The following is a 20,147-nucleotide window of genomic DNA, read 5'->3' as shown; positions in this document are numbered from 1 at the left end:
TTCCAAGAGTTCTGGTACCCTAAGATTGACCACATTATGCCAACTCATTGACAAGTGCCATCTCCTATCAGAATCAGAATCAGCTTTATTGCCAAGTATGCTTACACATACAAGAAATTTGTCTTGGTGACAGGAGCTTCCAGTGTACAACAATACAAAAACAGCAGCAAGACATAGATAATAATAAAAAATAAAAAATAGTTATACACAAACGTGTGTACACACACACACACACACACACATCAGCTCCAGCATATTTACCTTCCACTGTGGCGCAACCAGAAGTGCATGTTGAGACCTGGGTTCGGATTCCACGTTAGAATGTTTTTTTCCCTCTAACATTACATTTTTACTCAAAGATGATTATGTTTAGTTTTGGGGTTTGGGTTGGGAGGTACAGTTTATAAAATATGCATTCCTCTTCACTTTATTACACCCTGTGCAGCTGAAAACAACTCGCTTCTGGCGCCCCTCCGTGGACATTTCACCCAGAAAATGGCGCTCACACATGTCCATTTGCCCAACAACAGTTACTGCTTTGGCCACTGGGGGCAGTGTTTCAGATTTCTGTAAGGACAGACTGATTTTATCTAAAGAAAAGTCCACCTACTGTTTCATATTTCTCCAAGATAAAAAAAAAAAAAAAAAAACAATTGTTACAACTTAAGGTTAGCTCACCCAAAAATGAAAATTCCCTCATAATTTACTCACCCTCATGCCATATGTATATGACTTTCTTTCTTCTGCTGAACACAAAGAAATATTTTAAGAAGAATATTTCAGCTCTGTAGGTCCATACAATGCAAGTGAATGGGTACCAACATTTTGGAGCTCCAGAAAGGACATTAAGGCAGCATAAAAGTAATCCATATGACTCCAGTGGATAAATCCATGTCTTAAGAAGTGATATTATAGGCGTGGGTGAGAAACAGATCAATATTTAAGTATTGTTTTACTATAATTTCTCCTCCCTGCCCATTAGGTGGCGATATGCACAAATAATGTGAATCACCGAAAACAAAACAAAAGAATGTGAAAGTGGAGATTTATAGTAAACCACTGGAGTCATATGGATTACTTTTATGCTGCCTATGTGCTTTTGGAGCTTCAGAGTTCTGGTCACCATTCACTTGCATTGTATGGACCTACAGAGCTGAATTATTTTTCTAAAAATATTTCTTTGTGTTCAGTAGAAGAAAGTCATGGACATTTTGGATGGTGAGTGAATAATGAGAGAATTTGCAAATCATGACAAAATTAATTTACTGACATTTATTTATTTAACACATTTCATGATTTATATATTTTTTGAAAGATGTATTGACACATACTGTATATTAATACTTTTAATGAAATATTTATTTGTTAATATGGCACATTGTATCCTCCACAGTGTAGAAGCTGCCTAAACCCCGCCCAGAAATGTGATCCAGGCACATACATGGAGATGGAATGTGGAAGATGGCATGAGTCATAGTGGAATGACACACCTACAGAGACACACCCGTCCTGCTCTGTCCTGTCACACATGATCCCCTCTCAAAATACCTTTCGCAACATTGTCAAAACAATGAGCCGAACATCTGGCACATGGAGTACTGAAGTGAACTTTTGAGTTAACTGAACTTTATAAGGAGTGGTGGTGGCATAGTGGACTAAAGCACATAACTGGTAATCAGGTTGCTGGTTCGATCCCCACAGCCACCACCATTGTGTCCTTGAGCAAGACACTTAACTCCAGGCTGCTCCAGGGGGATTGTCCCTGTAATAAGTACACTGTAAGTCGCTTTGGATAAAAGCATCTGCCAAATGCATAAATGTAAATGTAAATGTTATAAAAAAATAAAAAAAGATTCTCATCATGTTCCCTCATGTGTGAATATCACATTTATAATAGGTTTTAAAGATTTACAGTAACTCAACCAGAACCTCAACAAATGTTCAGAGAACTAAAAACTCACTTTTAATTAAAATGGAAACATTTTTAAAATTTTAGATTACAACCAAACATAGTTCTTCCCACTCCCTGTCCTGAATAACTTCAGAAGACTTTACAGAGTACCATCCTCGTGCTAGCAAATATCACCAATAACGCTGAATTATTCACCGATGAATAAAGCTGAATATTTTGACAAAAACACTTTACTCACCCTCATGATACCCCAGGTGTGTATGACTTTCTTTCTTCACCAGAACACATTTGAAGAAAAATAGAAAAATATCTCAGCTAAGTAGGTCCTTAAAATGCAAACGAATGGTGATTCAACTTTTGAAGCTCCAAAAATCACAGACAGTCAGCATAAACGTCATCCATACGAGTCCAGCTGTTAAAGTAATGTCTTCTAAAGTGACACGATCACTTTTGGTGCGAAAAGATAAATATTGAAGTACTTTTAACTATAAATCATGCTTCCGTTCTGCAGCGATATGCGTGTGATGTAATCGCATTGGCATGTGAGACTCTGGCTGTGTCTCGTTTGGAAGGTTGCGTCCTCCGGAGGTCGCACCTGCCGGCCGCATACGTCATCGAGGCGGTCTCGTTTCATAAAAATGAGTAGGACACTTCAAATGCAGCCTTCGAATGCGACCTTGTTTCACAGGAATTCGGAGGATACATGAGGTGTATCCTTTGTGGGTACTCATAACCCACAATTCTTTGCTTCAACGGAAATTTCTAAAAAAAATGACGCCAATTTGCCTGTAAATACAATGTTCAAACGCAAGGAATGTTAATTCCCAAGTTGAGGTACCTCAGTAGATGGGTGCAGAGTATATAATATGTATAATTATATTAATGTATAATAAAAATAAAGTATTAGACTAAAACTACACCTGTAAAATCTATTTTCTTTTCTCTTTACATCATTATAACACTCTTAAAATTTACCTCCCCTTCTAAAGGGACTTTGTTCCCTTCTCACTCAAAGCGCTAGCGCTTGTTAAAGAGTGGCGTGCTCTCATAGCAACCATGTTACATTACGTTTCCGTTTGTCCTACGAAGGCCATCTCACTTAAAGGAGGATGCTCGATAGACTGCAGCCTTCAAAGGACGCATCCTACCTAGCACGCAGCCTTCGAAACGAGACACAGCCACTGAGAACTGACGCAAGTGCGACACACATGGAAGAGCAGCGCTGTTTACAAGTGAGGAGGAGGTACACTGTTTGTGTGCTTATCCTGGATGTCTCAACCGAGAGGAGAACATGAGATTATGTCGGTATCATGGCAAAGCGAATACGCCACATGATTATGAGAAGCCAGGTTGTAATTAATATTTATACTACTGCTGCAGTGATAAGGCACAGAATAAAAGGCTGTCACTAAGTGTTTTTAATCGGTATATGTGACAGGCTTACTGATTGGAGGGCAAGATTGGTGAAAACAGACATTGTGACACCCCCACCCAATTTGAGTTGTTCTGAGTCTGCTAGTGTGGAGCTTCAAATGTCTGATCACCATCCACTTGCATTTTAAGGACCTACTGAGCTGAGATATTTTTCTTCAAATATGTTCTGCAGAAGAAACAAAGTCATACACACCTGGGATATCATGAGGGTGAGTAAATAATGAAAGAATTTTCATTTATGGGTGAACTATGCCTTTAATGAGGTTGGTCCCAGACAGTTTCGGCAGCATTTTTTTTTTCTTTTTTTTTTCAGAAGACTGGTTGTTGTTGGTGTGACTGTTTAAAGCTTACATTAATCTCTAACTAGATAGTGCACACACTTTTTCATTTGTCACTATACTACTTGTTGGAAGTGTAGTTAATATTGAGTTATTGTAAATACATTTTTAAAGTATTATATTTTGTGAAATTTATAAAGTTAAATTTAACACTGTTTCCCAAGTTGGAATACAATGATAACCTGCATGTATTTTGTTGTCATTTACGAAATTAGGACCATTTTTTGTATTATTTGGCTTTAAAATCAATAATGAGTGAATATCTCTAGATATGATGTACAGGTGTACGTTTTGTAACTCCTTATCCTGTAATTATTCATGAGAAGGTGTGGCCTTAACCTATGACAGATGCTTTTTCTGACATCCTGTCCTGGATTGACAAATTCAAATGAAAAATGGATTACTGTGGACTGTAGGTCAGTTAAGCTATGATCAATGACATGGGAAAAATAAAAAAAAATAAAACAATGTTTTGACTTCTGAAGCCACCTCTTGTATTATCATTAACCCAGGGGTTTTAAAACTGAGGTCTGGGGACCTCCAGGGTGCTGCAAGGGCAGAGAAAAGAGATGAATATACTATATATATATATATATATATATATATATATATATATATATATATATATATATATATATATACACACACTGTATATATTCATTTTTGAATCAATATTCATATAAAGTTGTGCTTAAAATTTGCATACCCTGGTAGAAAATATGACTGATCATGCAAAAAACTGTCTTTTATTTAAGGATAGTGATCATATGAAGCCATTTATTATCACATAGTTGTTTGGCTCCTTTTTAAATCATAATAACAGAAATCACCCAAATGGCCCTGATCAAAAGTTTACATACCCTTGAATAGACACACAAGGTGACACACACAGGTTTAAATGGCAATTAAAAGGTTAATTTCCCACACCTGTGGCTTTTAAAATTGCAATTAGTGTCTGTGTATAAATAGTCAATGAGTTTGTTAGCTCTCACGTGGATGCACTGAGCAGGCTAGATACTGAGCCATGGGGAGCAGAAAAGAACTGTCAAAAGACCTGTGTAACCAGGTAATGGAACTTTATAAAGATGGAAAAGGATATAAAAAGATATCCAAAGCCTTGAAAATGCCAGTCAGTACTGTTCAATCACTTATTAAGAAGTGGAAAATTCGGGGATCTCTTGATACCAAGAAAGATTTCAGCCACAGCTGCCAGAAGAATTGTTTTGGATACAAAGAAAAACCCACAGGTAACCTCAGGAGAAATACAGGCTGCTCTGGAAAAAGATGGTATGGTTGTTTCAAGGAGCACAATACGAAGATACTTGAACAAAAATGAGCTGCATGGTCGAGTTGCCAGAAAGAAGCCTTTACTGCACCAATGTTACAATGCCCGGTTACAATATACCTGACAACACCTTGACATGCCTCACAGCTTCTGGCACACTGTAATTTGGAGTGACGAGAACAAAATAGAGCTTTATGGTCACAACCATAAGCGCTATGTTTGAAGAGGGGTCAACAAGGCCTATAGTGAAAAGAATACCATCCCCACTGTGAAGCATGGTGGTGGCACACTGATGTTTTGGGGGTGTGTGAGCTCTAAAGGCACGGGGAATCTTGTGAAAATTGATGGCAAGATGAATGCAGCATGTTATCAGAAAATACTGGCAGACAATTTGCATTCTTCTGCACCAAAGCTGCGCATGGGACGCTCTTGGACTTTCCAGCACGACAATGACCCAAAGCACAAGGCCAAGTTGACCCTCCAGTGGTTACAGCAGAAAAAGGTGAAGGTACTGGATTGGCCATCACAGTCTCCTGACCTTAATATCATAGAATAATTTTTTATTTGTTGCCATGTTTTGTTTTATGATTGTGCCATTCTGTTATAACCTACAGTTGAATATGAATCCCTTAAGAAATAAAAGAAATGTGTTTTGCCTGCTCACTCATGTTTTCTTTAAAAATGGTTCATATATGACCAATTCAGGGTATGCAAACTTTTGAGCATAACTGTATGTATGTATGTATGTATGTATATATATATATATATATATATATATATATATATATATATATATATATATATATATATATATACATACATACATACATATATATATATATACACACACACACACACACACACACACACACACACACACACACACACACACACACACACACACACACACACACACACCGATCAGCCACAACATTAAAACCATCTGCCTAATATCATGTAGGTCCCCCTCGTGCTGCAAAAACAGTTCTGACCCATCGAGACTTGGACTCCGCAAGACCTCTGAAGGTGTCCTGTGGTATCTGGCATCAAGACGTTAGCAGCAGATCCTTTAAGTCCTGTACGTTGCGAGGTGGGGCCTCCATGGATTGGATTTGTTAGTCCAGCACATCCCATAGAAGCACAATGGGATTGAGATCTGGGGAATTTGGGGGCCAAGTCAACACTTTGAACTCTTTTTCATGTTCCTCAAATCATTCCTGAACAATTCTTGCAATGTGGCAGGGTGCATTATCCTGCTGAAAGAGGCCACTGCCATCAGGAAATTCTGTTGCCATGAAGGGATGTACGTGGTCTGCAACAATCTTTAGGTAGTTGGTACGTGTCAAAGTAACATCCACATGAATGCCAAGACCCAAGGTTTCCCAGCAGAACATTGCCCAGAGCATCACACTGCCTCCGCCGGCCTGCCTTCTTTCCATATTACATCCTGCTGCCATCTCTTCCCCATGTAAATGACGCACACGCACCCGGCCGTCCACATGATCTAAAAGAAAACATGTTTCATCAGACCAGACCACCTTCTTCCATTGTTCCAAGGTCCAGTTCTGACACTTACGTGCTCATTGTAGGCGCTTTCGGCAGTGGACAGCATGGGCACTCTGGCCAGTCTACGGCTACGCAGCCCCATACGCAGCAAACTGCGATGCACTGTGTTCTGAAAACGTTCTATCATGGCCAGCATTACGTTTTTCAGTAATTTGTGCTACAGTAGCTCTTCTGTGAGATCGGATCAGATGGGTTAGCCTTCGCTCCCCATGCACATCATTGAGCCTTGGGTGCCCATGACCCTGTCGCCGGTTCACTGGTTGTCCTTCCTCGGACCACTTTTGGTAAGTACTAACCACTGCATATTGGGAACACCCCACAAGACTTGTTGTTTTGGAGATGCTCTGACCCAGTTATCTAGCCATCACAATTTGGCCCTTGTCAAAGTCACTCAGATCCTTATGCTTTCCCATTTTTCTTGCTTCCAACAGACACACACCAATCAGTCACAACATTAAAACCACCTGCCTAATATTGTGTAGGTCCCCCTCGTGCCGCCAAAACAGCACCAACCCGCATATCAGAATAGCATTCTGACATGCTATTCTTCTCACCACAGTTGTACAGAGCAGTTATCTGAGTTACAGTAGACTTTGTCAGTTCGAACCAGCCTGGCCAGTCTGGCCACATATTGTGCAGCTGCGTGCGGCTGTACAGTACCATGTTTCTGATGAAACATATCCAGACACCCGACTACAATTCTCTCCAAAGGTCAGTTCATCTTCTGAATGTGTCCAGCAGTGTCCTGCAGCATTATTATATAAGTTTTACCTGGCCATTCCACGTCAGTCAGAGTCAAGTGTGCATCACAGATTTATCTTTGTTCAAATGCTGTCCTGTAGAATGTGATTTCTGTAGTGTACCTACAACACAATTTGAAGGGCACAGCCTTTAGGAACCAAAAATATCACGAGCCAAGAAATCCTTACTGTCATTAAAAATATGTTCCCTCCATATGATGCCACTGGAAAGTCTTCCAAAAGCAGCGCACCACCAATATTTCCTTTTTACAGATCATATTTTAATGTCTTTTTATTTACTTATGTAAAATTAGTATAGCCTAACATTGACTGGATAACAATTACTTATTTAAATGCTTAACTCCATACTTTATTTGAAATGTTTTGTATTAAATGAAAACCAAAATCTGTTCAGTTTATTACTCAACCAGTTAGAGTCGCCAATTCAAACACACCAGTAAAAGAGTGCATACAGTCAAGAGTGTGAGGATGGTGTGCACATATTTACGGCAAGTTATGTATATCCTGATGTGGGAAATTGCGTGAGCATGTTTCATTGCCTATAGCTGTGTCTTATTTCGAGGACTGCGTCCTCCGGAGGTCGCATTTGTTGGCCGCATATGTCATCGAGGCTGTCTCGTTTCAGAAAAGTGAGTAGGACACTCCGAATGCAGCCTTCGAATGCTACCTTCTTTCACGGGATTTCGGAGGATGCATGAGGTGTATCCTTCATGGGCACTCACAACCCACAATTCTTTGCTTCAACTGAAATGAATGTCATTTGTCTGAAAAAATGACACCAATTTGCCCGAAAATATGATGTTCAAATAATGTTAATTCCCAAGTTGATGTACCTCAGTAGACAGGTACAGAGTATATAATATATATATTTATAGTAATATATAATTAAAATAAAAGTATTATAGACAAAAAGTATGTCTGTAAAATCTATTTTCTTTTCTCTCTATGTAATGGTAGCCAGCTGGTACGCGCTGTGCAGTGTGTGTAAACCTCACTCCCCTGGCCTCAAGTGGCACACTAGCAATTGATGCTAGAGGCTGTAGCCTTTTGCCTCCTTGTAAACGCAACCGCCTCCCACACTGGAGATGCCAGTTCGAATCCCGTTCGAAGGGGGTTGAGCAAGACCAGTTACAGTGGTGCCGTGACCCGGATGGGAGTGGAGTTTAGGGGGGTGAGTGTAATGGTAGCCAGCTTGTACGTGCTGTGCAGTGTGTGTAAACCTCACTCCCCTGGCCTCAAGTGGTGCACTAACAACTGACACTAGAGACTATAGCCTTTAGCCTCCTTGTTAGCGTGCCCGCCTCCCACACCAGAAATGCTAGTTTGAATCCAGTTCAGAGCGGGTCGAGCAGGACCGGTTACATCTACATCATTATAACTCTCCTAAAATTGACCTCATACATTCCCTTCCAAAGGGACTTTGTTCCCTTTTCACTCAAAGCGCTCACGCTTGTCAAAGAGTGGCTTGCTGTCATTGCAACCATGATAAGTTATTTTTCCGTTTGTCCTACAAAGGCAGTCTCGTTTAAACGAGGTTTGTTTAAATGAGGATGCTTGGTATACCGCTGCCTTCAAAGGATGCATCCTAGCTAGCACGCAGCCTTCGAAACGAGAATGTGCTAATGTTGTGCATCCGCAGCATTTATACATCAGGCCAGGGGGCTGGATTCCCTAAACTGGGGTCAGGTACCTGGTAATCCCACTCAGAGTGCTGCATCCGGAGCTAGGAAGTCCAAATCAAATGACAAGCACCTCGGAGCAGCGCTGGGGTTTTGGTTCTAATCTTTCTCCCCCGAGCAAATCCTCACGAAGACAAGCAAACTCGGAGAAACACAGGCCTTATATAGCCAAGTTTCTTACTTTCCAAGGTATATGATGTCACAAAGGGCCAGCTCCAAATTCCATTACAAAACCATGACGCCATAATAGCCCAGTGGATTCCACAGATGAGTGCGCACACGTGAGCAGAGTCGTTAATGAGCAAACTAGTGCGAAGACGCAAAACCTCTTCTTTATAAGAATCAAATAGTGCGATGAGGCAGATACAGTTTGGATCTACTTTACTTATATACATAAATCTGGATACATTTTGATGCGATATGAAGGCTGTCTTCATATCGCATTTTATAATATTGCAAACAGTGTGGGTTTTTTCTTGTTTCTTATGCGATCATTTGAAGAATGTCATTTTGGAAATGCTTTCTAAAATAGGGTTGCAGCCATCATGGAAAATGGAATACATTTTTTAATTGTGATTTCCAGGCCTGCAAAAGTCAAGGAAAATAATACAATCTTAAAAAATTGTAAGATTAAAACTGACTTAAAAACTGTAAAGTCAAGGGAAAATATTTGAAGTGCAGTCAATACACCTTATTCACGCTAGCGCCATCTTATCCTGCCTTCATGTGCTATCGGAATTATCCTTCTGAAGTGGTAATTATGAGTACGTCGTGTTCAAGTGCTTTGTTGTCGGAAAGAACAGGAAACATGGACGGCGCAATGTTCATTTATACATATTTCTTGAGGAACTTTTATTTTGACATCATAATATATATCACTCTGTTAGCTTGCTGACGATAATAGAGTTTTGGTCAAATACAAGCTATTTTCACAGTGTAAAAATGTACAGCATGCATAGAATGGTTGCTGATATATATAAATGAATTTGACCAAAACGGCAAGCGCTACCAATTAGCTGTATTTAGAAAAATGAATAAAACCTGTCATTCACTACAAAAACTGTACTCTCCTCCGCCATATTGAAAGTTTATGACTCCTCCCATCTCGGAAACTGGGGTATCAAAATTATCTCAGAGTTTCCCAGTTGTAATTACGACTTGAGGGGTCATTCATGTGCAACTTCCAAGTGGGAAAATTGTATTTACGATAATTCCGATAGCACGTAAAGGCAGCCTTACAGTCTCTTCAATTGACTGTACTGCAGTTTAAAGTGTCTTTGGATCATTCCGCGGGCAAAACATTGATTAAAATATCTGTCCAAGAACATTCAGTATACAAAGAACTCCAGACAACATGAGTTGAGGAAAATCAGATGTGATCTAGCAGCTTTATACAGTTTTATACCGTTCGTGCCATTGAAGAGACTGTAAGTCTTTCCCTCACAGCCTCGTTGTCATTCCCATTAAAAATCAAAGATGGCGCTAGCGTGAATAAGGTCTATAGTCCTATTTCATAGTGAAATTTTTTTTGCTTTTTTCTAAAGATAAACAAATTCAAGAGCAATACATTTGAAAATGCTGTCTGTCTTTACTTGACCATATATAATTCCAGTTGTTTTGATCTGTTCTTTTAAGCAGCTTTTCAACATGTGCCTGCTGTGACACTTTCACTGACAACCTACAGTAACAGTGAACACAATCTGTTTTGAGTTCCTCAGCTGGATACTTTTGCATCACATAACACAGAGCATTACTGACACCTTATGGCTTAAAGTGCAACTAACGTGAGATGAAAACAGGCCCCACCTGTATAAAAACATTCACAAAATAACAACAACCATAGAACCATTTGCAAACATGACAAATGTTTTTAAGAGAGCACTAAACTAATAATATAGATTGTGCCCTAAAACTTGGAAGTTGACAAATAATATGTCCATGATTTTGTTTCCCTACATCATAATTTTAGGTTCAGAAAATGTACATGGTACTATACTGTGACAAGTAGTCATTATTGCTGTTGAGTTTTCCGCCATTTTAATGAACGGGAAAGTTACATTTATATAGCACTTTTCTGACACTACACTCAAAGCGCTTTACACAGTGAATGGGGACTCCCCTCAACCACCACCAGTGTGTAGCATCCACCTGGATGATGCGATGGCAGCCATAGTGCGCCAGTACGCTCACCACACACCAGCTATTGGTGGAGAGGAGAGAGTAGAGTGATACAGCCAATTCATGGATAGGGATTATTAGGAAACCATGATTGATAAGGGCCAATGGGGGGAATTTGGCCAGAACACCTGGGTTACACCCCTACTCTTTTCGAGAAGTGTCCTGGGATTTTTAATAAAAGATTTTATGAATTTATCATTTATCTTGCTTAGATGCACATGGACCTCAATAACGATGCAGAAATTAACAAATAAAACAGCAGCATAAAAAAAATAGGCAAAAGTACAATTATAAATAGTACGTTACACAGTACTTTCCATAATTACAAATGGCTGAAAAATGCTTCCCGTTGTTGAATTAAGGATTTTCAGGAACTAAATCTAGATCTATTTTAAGCAGCATGTTGCAAAAAGTTAAAGTGATTAGACGTTAATTCGGATGAAACGTTAAACCGAGGTCCTGACCCTCTGTGGTCATTAAAAATCCCAGGACACTTCTCGAAAAGAGTAGGGGTGTAACCTAGGTGTCCTGGCCAAATTCCTCCCATTGGCCCTTATCAATCATGGTTTCCAAATAATCCCTATCCATGAATTGGCTGTATCACTCTACTCTCTCCTCTCCACCAATAGCTGGTGTGTGGTGAGCGTACTGGCGCACTATGGCTGCCATCGCATCATCCAGGTGGATGCTACACACTGGTGGTGGTTGAGGGGAGTCCCCCATTCACTGTGTAAAGCGCTTTGAGTGTAGTGTCAGAAAAGCGCTATATAAATGTAACTTTCCCGTTCATTAAAATGGTGGAAAACTCAACAGCAATAATGACTACTTGTCACAGTATAGTACCATGTACATTTTCTGAACCTAAAATTATGATGTAGGGAAACAAAATCATGGACATGTTATTTGTCAACTTCCAAGTTTTAGGGCACAATCTATATTATTAGTTTAGTGCTCTCTTAAAAACATTTGTCATGTCTGCAAATGGTTCTATGGATGTTGTTATTTTGTGAATGTTTTTATACAGGTGGGGCCTGTTTTCATCTCACGTTAGTTGCACTTTAAGCCACAAGGTGTCAGTAATGCTCTGTGTTATGTGATACAAAAGTATCCAGCTGAGGAACTCAAAACAGATTGTGTTCACTGTTACTGTAGGTTGTCAGTGAAAGTGTCACAGCAGGCACATGTTGAAAAGCTGCTTAAAAGAACAGATCGAAACAACTGGAATTATATATGGTCAAGTAAAGACAGACAGCATTTTCAAATGTATTGCTCTTGAATTGGTTTATCTTTAGAAAAAAACAAAAAATATTTCACTATGATATAGGACTAAAGACCTTATTCACGCTAGCCCCATCTTTGATTTTAATGGAATGACCACGAGGCTGTGAGGGAAAGACTTACAGTCTCTTCAATGGCACGAACGGTATAAAACTGTATAAAGCTGCTAGATCACATCTGATTTTCCTCAACTCATGTTGTCTGGAGTTCTTTGTATACTGAATGTTCTTGGACAGATATTTTAATCAATGTTTTGCCCGCGGAATGATCCAAAGACACTTTAAACTGCAGTACAGTCAACTGAAGAGACTGTAAGGCTGCCTTTACGTGCTATCGGAATTATCGTAAATACAATTTTCCCACTTGGAAGTTGCACATGAATGACCCCTCAAGTCGTAATTACAACTGGGAAACTCTGAGATAATTTTGATACCCCAGTTTCCGAGATGGGAGGAGTCATAAACTTTCAATATGGCGGAGGAGAGTACAGTTTCTGTGGTGAATGACAGGTTTTATTCATTTTTCTAAATACAGCTAATTGTTAGCGCTTGCCATTTTGGTCAAATTCATTTATGTATATTAGCAACAATTCTATGCATGTTGTACATTTTTACACTGTAAAAATAGCTTGTATTTGACCAAAATTCCATTATTGTCAGCAAGCTAACAGAGTGATATATATTATGGTGTCAAAATAAACATTCCTCAAGAAATATGTATAAATGAACATTGCGCCGTCCATGTTTCCTGTTCTTTCCGACAACAAAGCACTTGAACACGACGTACTCGTAATTACCACTTCAGAAGTGGGAAGTAGGATAATTCCAATAGCACATGAAGGCAGGATAAGTCTATCCATCACAGCCTCGTTGTGATTCCCATTAAAAATCAAAGATGGCGCTAGTGTGAATAAGGTGTATTGACTGCACTTCAAATATTTTCCAATTACTTTACAGTTTTTAAGTCTTTAAGTCAGTTTTAATCTTACAATTTTTTAAGATTGTATTATTTTCCTTGACTTTTGCAGGCCTGGAAATCACAATTAAAAAATGTATTCCATTTTCCATGATGGCTGCAACCCTATTTTAGAAATCATTTCCAAAATGACATTCTTCTTCAAACGATCACGTAAGAGGTAAGAAAAACCCCCACACTGTTTGCAATATTATAAAAACAAAATCATCCTCTTGGTAAAAGTTGCAGAATCTCATAGTATTTACACGATAGGTGTTACAGACTTGATTTCTGAAATACTAAAAGCAGTTTTCATCCACACTGACAATCAAATTTTTACAAAATACAGCCTGATCTGTACAGCATACAATAAACAAGAACTTGTTATATGGATGGGGGTCAAAAGGACAGAGTAGGCAGGATCAAATCATTTTCATAAAGGCAGATGTTGGCATTTCCAATAAATAATTGTTTGTAGCTGATTGCTGGAGGAACTCGATCTGATATAGTTGACCCCACTAATAGGTGCCAACCAGTTGAATAGGGGTGGATACCCACAGATTGCACCGGCCCTTCGAGCCGAACACGCATACATGCCTTTTCATTTATTTTTTGCACAAAAGCCTGGGAATCGAATAAAAATCAGCCTTTGCTCTCCTCACCGGCAGTTTACCACTAAAACATTTTTATAATCAGCCTTTATTGTTCATGCGCTCCTTGTGGAAGATGTGCCCATGTTCATTTTTTTAAAGGGCAAATCAACCATAATTCAGTTTATAAACTGCAGAAGGGCTGGCGTATGCATGGTTGAATATTCATGAGGCTTCCTCAAGCTGCCACGGCACGGTGATTCATTAGGCATATGTAAATATCACTCACTTTAATTGCCCCTAAACTGACTCAACATAATGTTGTCATTAGCAAATTATTACTTATTTGTCATACTAATCGTACAGTATGGCGCGAATGCAGCGCCTCTACATATATGATTACAATTATAAAGCTCTTTCTCATAGGCTGCGCTCATGATGTGTGCTGTCCTCTCTCTCCAGTGATGGATTGCGGGTGTAGTCTGTGAGGGCGGTAATGAGTGAAGTTAGCGAGATGTTCAGAGATGTTGATAGATTTAGTTCAGCAAACTGCCACTTTTATAGGTTAAAGCCAATGGTGTTCTGTCTCCAGCACCAGCCTATCACCAAACACTGAAGACATCACATACTGTCACTGTGAAAAATCAGCTCCCAAATATGATGATTATTATGATGGTCTTCTTATAAAGGATATTATGGTGGTACTTTTTCATGGAAATTTTTGTCATAATTGGTGGTCCTTTGTAGAGGAGAAATAAAATTCATGCTGAAAAAAGCAAAGCAAATGGATTGATGACAAACATAATGGTCAGATCAGTAATGCTGAAGGTATTATTTGAGTTGTTCTCTCTAAAGTTTATCTGAGGACAATTCAATAGCATGTAAAAAATATGAGGTCAAATATTTTCCTAAACATATTGCATTGTAAACTGTCAAGAATTATAAATGATTTATTGTCATGATTCTTGAAAATGCCAGTGTTAGTAAAAATTAATAGCGCTAATAAGATGCATTACATGAAATGTTAGTAGACTCCAGAATTTATAATCTTTTAACTGTTATTTTGACAGTTTATTTTTGCACTATAAATCATAAAAATCTCATTATTCAAATGAGATTTTAATTAAGATGAAATTATATTATGATTATTTTGTCCTTTTATATGAGGCACTTTACTGAGTCAATTTGAATTTATTAATTTACTCTAAAGTTTATAAATTGAATTGGAAAAATTGTCCCTCATGATTTAAAAATAGTAAGCTCAAATTAATTTTGTGTCATTTTGATTGCCATATCTTAAAAGCCCTTAGAGAGGGCTTTTAAAATAGGGCTTTTATATATATATATATATATATATATATATATATATATATATATATATATATATATATATATATTGTAAATTAAAATTATAAAACATGAAATGATATATTTTCTAAATATATTCAGATACAATCAAATTTATACCCACTCATAATGTATTGAAATGAGTGTTTAAAATAAATTCTTATTAATTTGTCCTTTTAAATATTGAGTCAATCTATTTTAAAATTCTCTATTGATGTGCTTGTCAGAATAATCATGCCATTTTTTTGTATTTGCATTGAAAACTCACTCAGTTACTGATACCGACACAAAATGAAGGTAATTAGACACTCTCATCTGTCACAGCCTCTCACAACAGCACTGTTTAGTAGTCAAAGCATGATCACAGGTTCATGGTAACAAGCCTTCCACTGACCCCACCAGACACCCAAACTCATAATTGCTGCTGATTTGATTGATTCATGGGGGAATTCATTTGGACTTCACAAGCAGTACTAGCAGATTTGGCAACATTTCTGACTGCTACCCTCCACTGTATCATTATTCCTCAACATCCGTCTCACACTACACCTCCTCTATCCCAAACCCACTCCATCCTGTACATGTCATTTATTTATTTTTACAACCTTACAAGGCAGTTTAGAGTTCTTTACAGGAGATGTGCTCACTAGGCGTGACAAAATAGGGCCTGCTAAAAAAAAAAAAAATTACTCGTAATTACTTTTTTTCTTCATTTAAAACACAGATATAATGAACAGTGGATATTCCGAATGTTGACATTACACATCATTCCAATTTAAAATGTTACATAAAGTAAAAAAAAAAGGCCTATAAAAATAAACTTGAACATTGGAAAGGATTCATTTAATCTCACGCAGACTGATTTTACAGGAAAAAAAAAAAAAAATGGCGACATGACGTTGAATGAATAACAGAAAAGGCTGAAAAGTATTGAGATATAATTGTTTTATCTACTGTAGACTACATTGCCCAGCTCTACAACAGCTCCTCTTTTCTATCCCTAGCTTATGCCGTCCTGTACGTGAAAGTCATTCATTTTTTACACCCTTACAATTAAGCTGTTTAGAGTTCTTTATGGGGCCAGTTGTGCTCGGTACAACAAGCATGACAAAACAGAGCCTGAAAAAAAAAACAAAAGTGAAAGGCTGAGTAAGAGAGGGTGGAAAGCTAATAAAGTATGTGATGGATGGGCCGTTCTCCCCAAAGCCTTCCACACCATGTAAATTGGCCCAGACAATGCATTATGGATAAGACGTTTGAGATTATAGCTTGTTAATGTGTTTCCCCCTCCTTCTCTTCTCTTGGCCCCTCTGCTTGTGTGCAGGCAGGGACATGGCCACCTCATTGTCGGGGCATAAGGGTCTTTAGGTGCAGATGGGGAAGTTTGGGGGGGTCTGGTGTTGCAATCTGCCAGGCACTGCAGCAGCAGCGTTTGTGTGTGTGTAGTGGGGCTGAGGCCGAGCTGACAAGCGTTCAGCAGGGGACAGGGCTGCAGCCATATGCCTCTGCATCACCCCTCCCTCCAGAAGAGCCGGTAAGTTGCATGTAGCCCTGGTGTCCTAGGAGACTGCAGGCCATCTGTTTAAGGTTGAGGCTTTCTTCCAGCCCACGGAGGGTGTGAAGTGGGATAAAGAATACATGGATGGCTGTCTTAAAAATTACAGTGGGTCACTTGCATCATTGTCCTTATAATGGTCCTGGTTAACATAACGGTAAGAACAGAGTTCTATATGGCAGAGCCAGCAGCCCTGTGCCTCTGTTATCAGTGTGATTTTTTTGAAGGAACAAGGAATTATATATAATTATTATTATTAGTATTATTATTTTCTGTAAAGCCGCATTGGAACAATATGTTCAATTGTAAAAAGCACTATACAAATAAATCAATTTAAATATGCTCAAGGAAAAATTCCCAGTATGCACAGATTTGAGATTAACTCCCCAACCCCCCCCAGGAGGAGATTGAAAAAGTACCTGTTGCAGTATCACTGCTCATCTCATACCCCCCTTCCCTCCCTTCATACATACCAACATGTTTGTGTAAAAGCTTATACAAAATATAATATATACAAATTTTATTCAAAATGTAAAAATGTATTTTATATTTCTAAAAAAATAGGCTTATATAGTTCCATCAAACATCAGATGTTAGTCTGCTTAATATGAATGTGCTTTATTTAATCTGTTAATATATAATAAATCAAATATTAACACCTCATTAGCTATTGTAAAAGTGCATCTTTTTAGCTGAAGTGTATGTTTTTTTTTGTCAAAATTAAGGCAGTCAAATTATTAATTTTTTATCAAATTAATAACATGATGTTCCGATAAATTCATAAAATGAATCACAATTACTAAAGAAAATGTAACTGATATAAATTTATAGCTTAAAGAATTTAGTATATGCCAATTAAAATAAATATAAATCAAATACTACTTCATAGACATATATTGTGACAGCAGACAAGTAAAGCATTCAGACAAAGCAAAAAGTGGCTTCAGAAGTCAAAATATTGCTTATTTCCTTATCATTGAATGTAACCCAATACTGGCCTAATTCCACGTGCTCAATTGTTGGTCTATGTACTCATGTGTCAGATGGACTCTTTTGGAGCATCTCACTTTGGTTGCTCTAGTTTTCAGCATTTATAGTCATGAGCGCTGCGTTTTGGGGAATTAAAAGACTTTGAAAAACGTGTCTCGAGATCCCTGCAGTCTGCTGTCTTTGGTCCAGTAGTCTTTGAGTGCAAGAACGTCATCCGTGGAAGGCTCCAAGCCTGCTCTCATTTTTTTGAGGCGCATTGTGTTTACATCTGGAGCGCTGACTGCCCCCTGCTGCCACAAATTCGCAAAAACATCAAGGTGGTACATCAAGCTTAAATTGCTCTAATGGTAGGAACATTCCTTATTGCTGAAATTATGTTTTCGGGGCCTGATTAAATGAAACAAAATTTTTAACAAGTTATTATTAATGTAATTAATCAAACTAAATTAATGCGTTTAAACAACAGCCCTAGATAAAATATTTTCTTTTATCCTAGCATAAAGGGATAGTTCACACAAAAATGACAATTTTGGCATTGTTTCTCACCCTCATGTGGTTCCAAATCAGTATGACTTTCTTCCGTGGAACATAAAAGGAAATGTTAGCCCTCAGTCACCATTCACCAATGGACCCCACTGACTTACTTTGTATGGGGAAAAACACATACATTCTTCAGAATATCGTAGTTTTTGTTCCACAGCAGAGAGAAATTTACATGCGTTTGAGACAGCATGAACGTGAGTAAATGATGAGAATTATCATGACTATTGAGACAAATATAGTGAACAATCCCTTTTATCTGTAAATAATAATATATTAAAATTAATTTAAAACACTAATCATACTGGTAAATCAAGTAAACACCTATTATCTAATTGATATTGAACTGTTAAATTAGCCATACCATACATACCATATTAGTTTCAACCTTTCATCGTGTACACAGCTATTCTAGAAGCATGTCTCTAACTGTCTGGTTTGGTTCAGAAGACTACAAAGGACATATCAGACTGCTGAGAGGATTATTGGTTGCCCCCAATAAGCATACTTGCATACTTGGCAATAAAGCTGATTCTGATTCTAACACTAGCAATGAAAAGTTGTTTTTAAGCTTATTGAAGTTTCTAACTCATTGTCATAAACAGTTAATATGATGACTATTAGACTGTTCCAGCCGCGCCTGACACTTCCAGCTAATGTACAAACAGGTTAATTTGATGGAATTGGTGTGCCATATGCTAGCAAAGCCAGACAAACAACCAAACTGAAAGTCTTAACATGACATCATTTTGGCGTGTTTATCTAATGCGTCTGTTAATGTAATTTATTGCATTGTTTCGTGCCTCTTGCTGCACCAGCACATGCTTAGGAGAAAGACATAAGATATGCTAATGTCTTTGTCAGCCCAACTTTGCCGCAGTAAAACAAAACATCTGCATTTGATAGAGCACGTAATAAAGTGGGCATTAGCATTTTAAATGTGTACAAATAAAAAGATGGGGAAAAAAAGTGATTCAGACTGTTGGCAAGTTAAATACATAATTTCATGCTGTAATTTCATTACAGTGTCGCTAAACAGCGGGCTAAACTTCCATTTCCAGAACTCCAGCTCAAGACCAACTTTAAACAGCTGCTCTGATCTAGTCCTGCTGGCCTTCTCAATATTGTCTGAACCCAACTGACTTACAATGCCCTACAAAATCACAACAAAGTGACTACACCTTTTTACAAAATTGATCAGAATCAGGTAAGTTACGATTGGATTTGTCCTGTGACAGACGGTTTTAGCACAACTATTCTTAGATTCAGAGGTGTGAAAACTGCAATAACTACAATATCCAAATTTCTCCCTCAGTTTCAGTATTGGCATAGTTAGTGCATTTTGTCTTTTTGGTCATTACTCTAGGACTATGTCAAACCGAGAGCTTAGAAATTTAAGTTTGGACTTCTTTAAGCATCAACATTCCAAAGCTTCAGGAATCAGTCAGTCCCAGATGGTTACACATCAACATGATCATGGGCACCTGTAGAATTTCATGTGAAGGTATGCACAGAAATCTGACAAAAGTAAATCTTTAAATCTAGGGGGGTTCAGGGGCAGGATATTCTTTTGTGTTCCATGGAAGAGAGAAAGTCATACATGTAAATGAGGAAAGAATTTTCATTTTTGGTAAGCTATTAACTGTGCAAGCACAGACATGGAGTTTGTCTGAGAGGTGACCTGTAGCCATAAGAAGAACTGGTAGTGTTAGATACAGATGGCCGTAGTACATTGCCGTT

The sequence above is a fragment of the Myxocyprinus asiaticus genome, chromosome 23, assembly GCF_019703515.2.
Source record: "Myxocyprinus asiaticus isolate MX2 ecotype Aquarium Trade chromosome 23, UBuf_Myxa_2, whole genome shotgun sequence".
Classification (NCBI taxonomy): Eukaryota; Metazoa; Chordata; class Actinopteri; order Cypriniformes; family Catostomidae; genus Myxocyprinus; species Myxocyprinus asiaticus.
Note: the sequence above shows the minus strand (reverse complement) of the source record.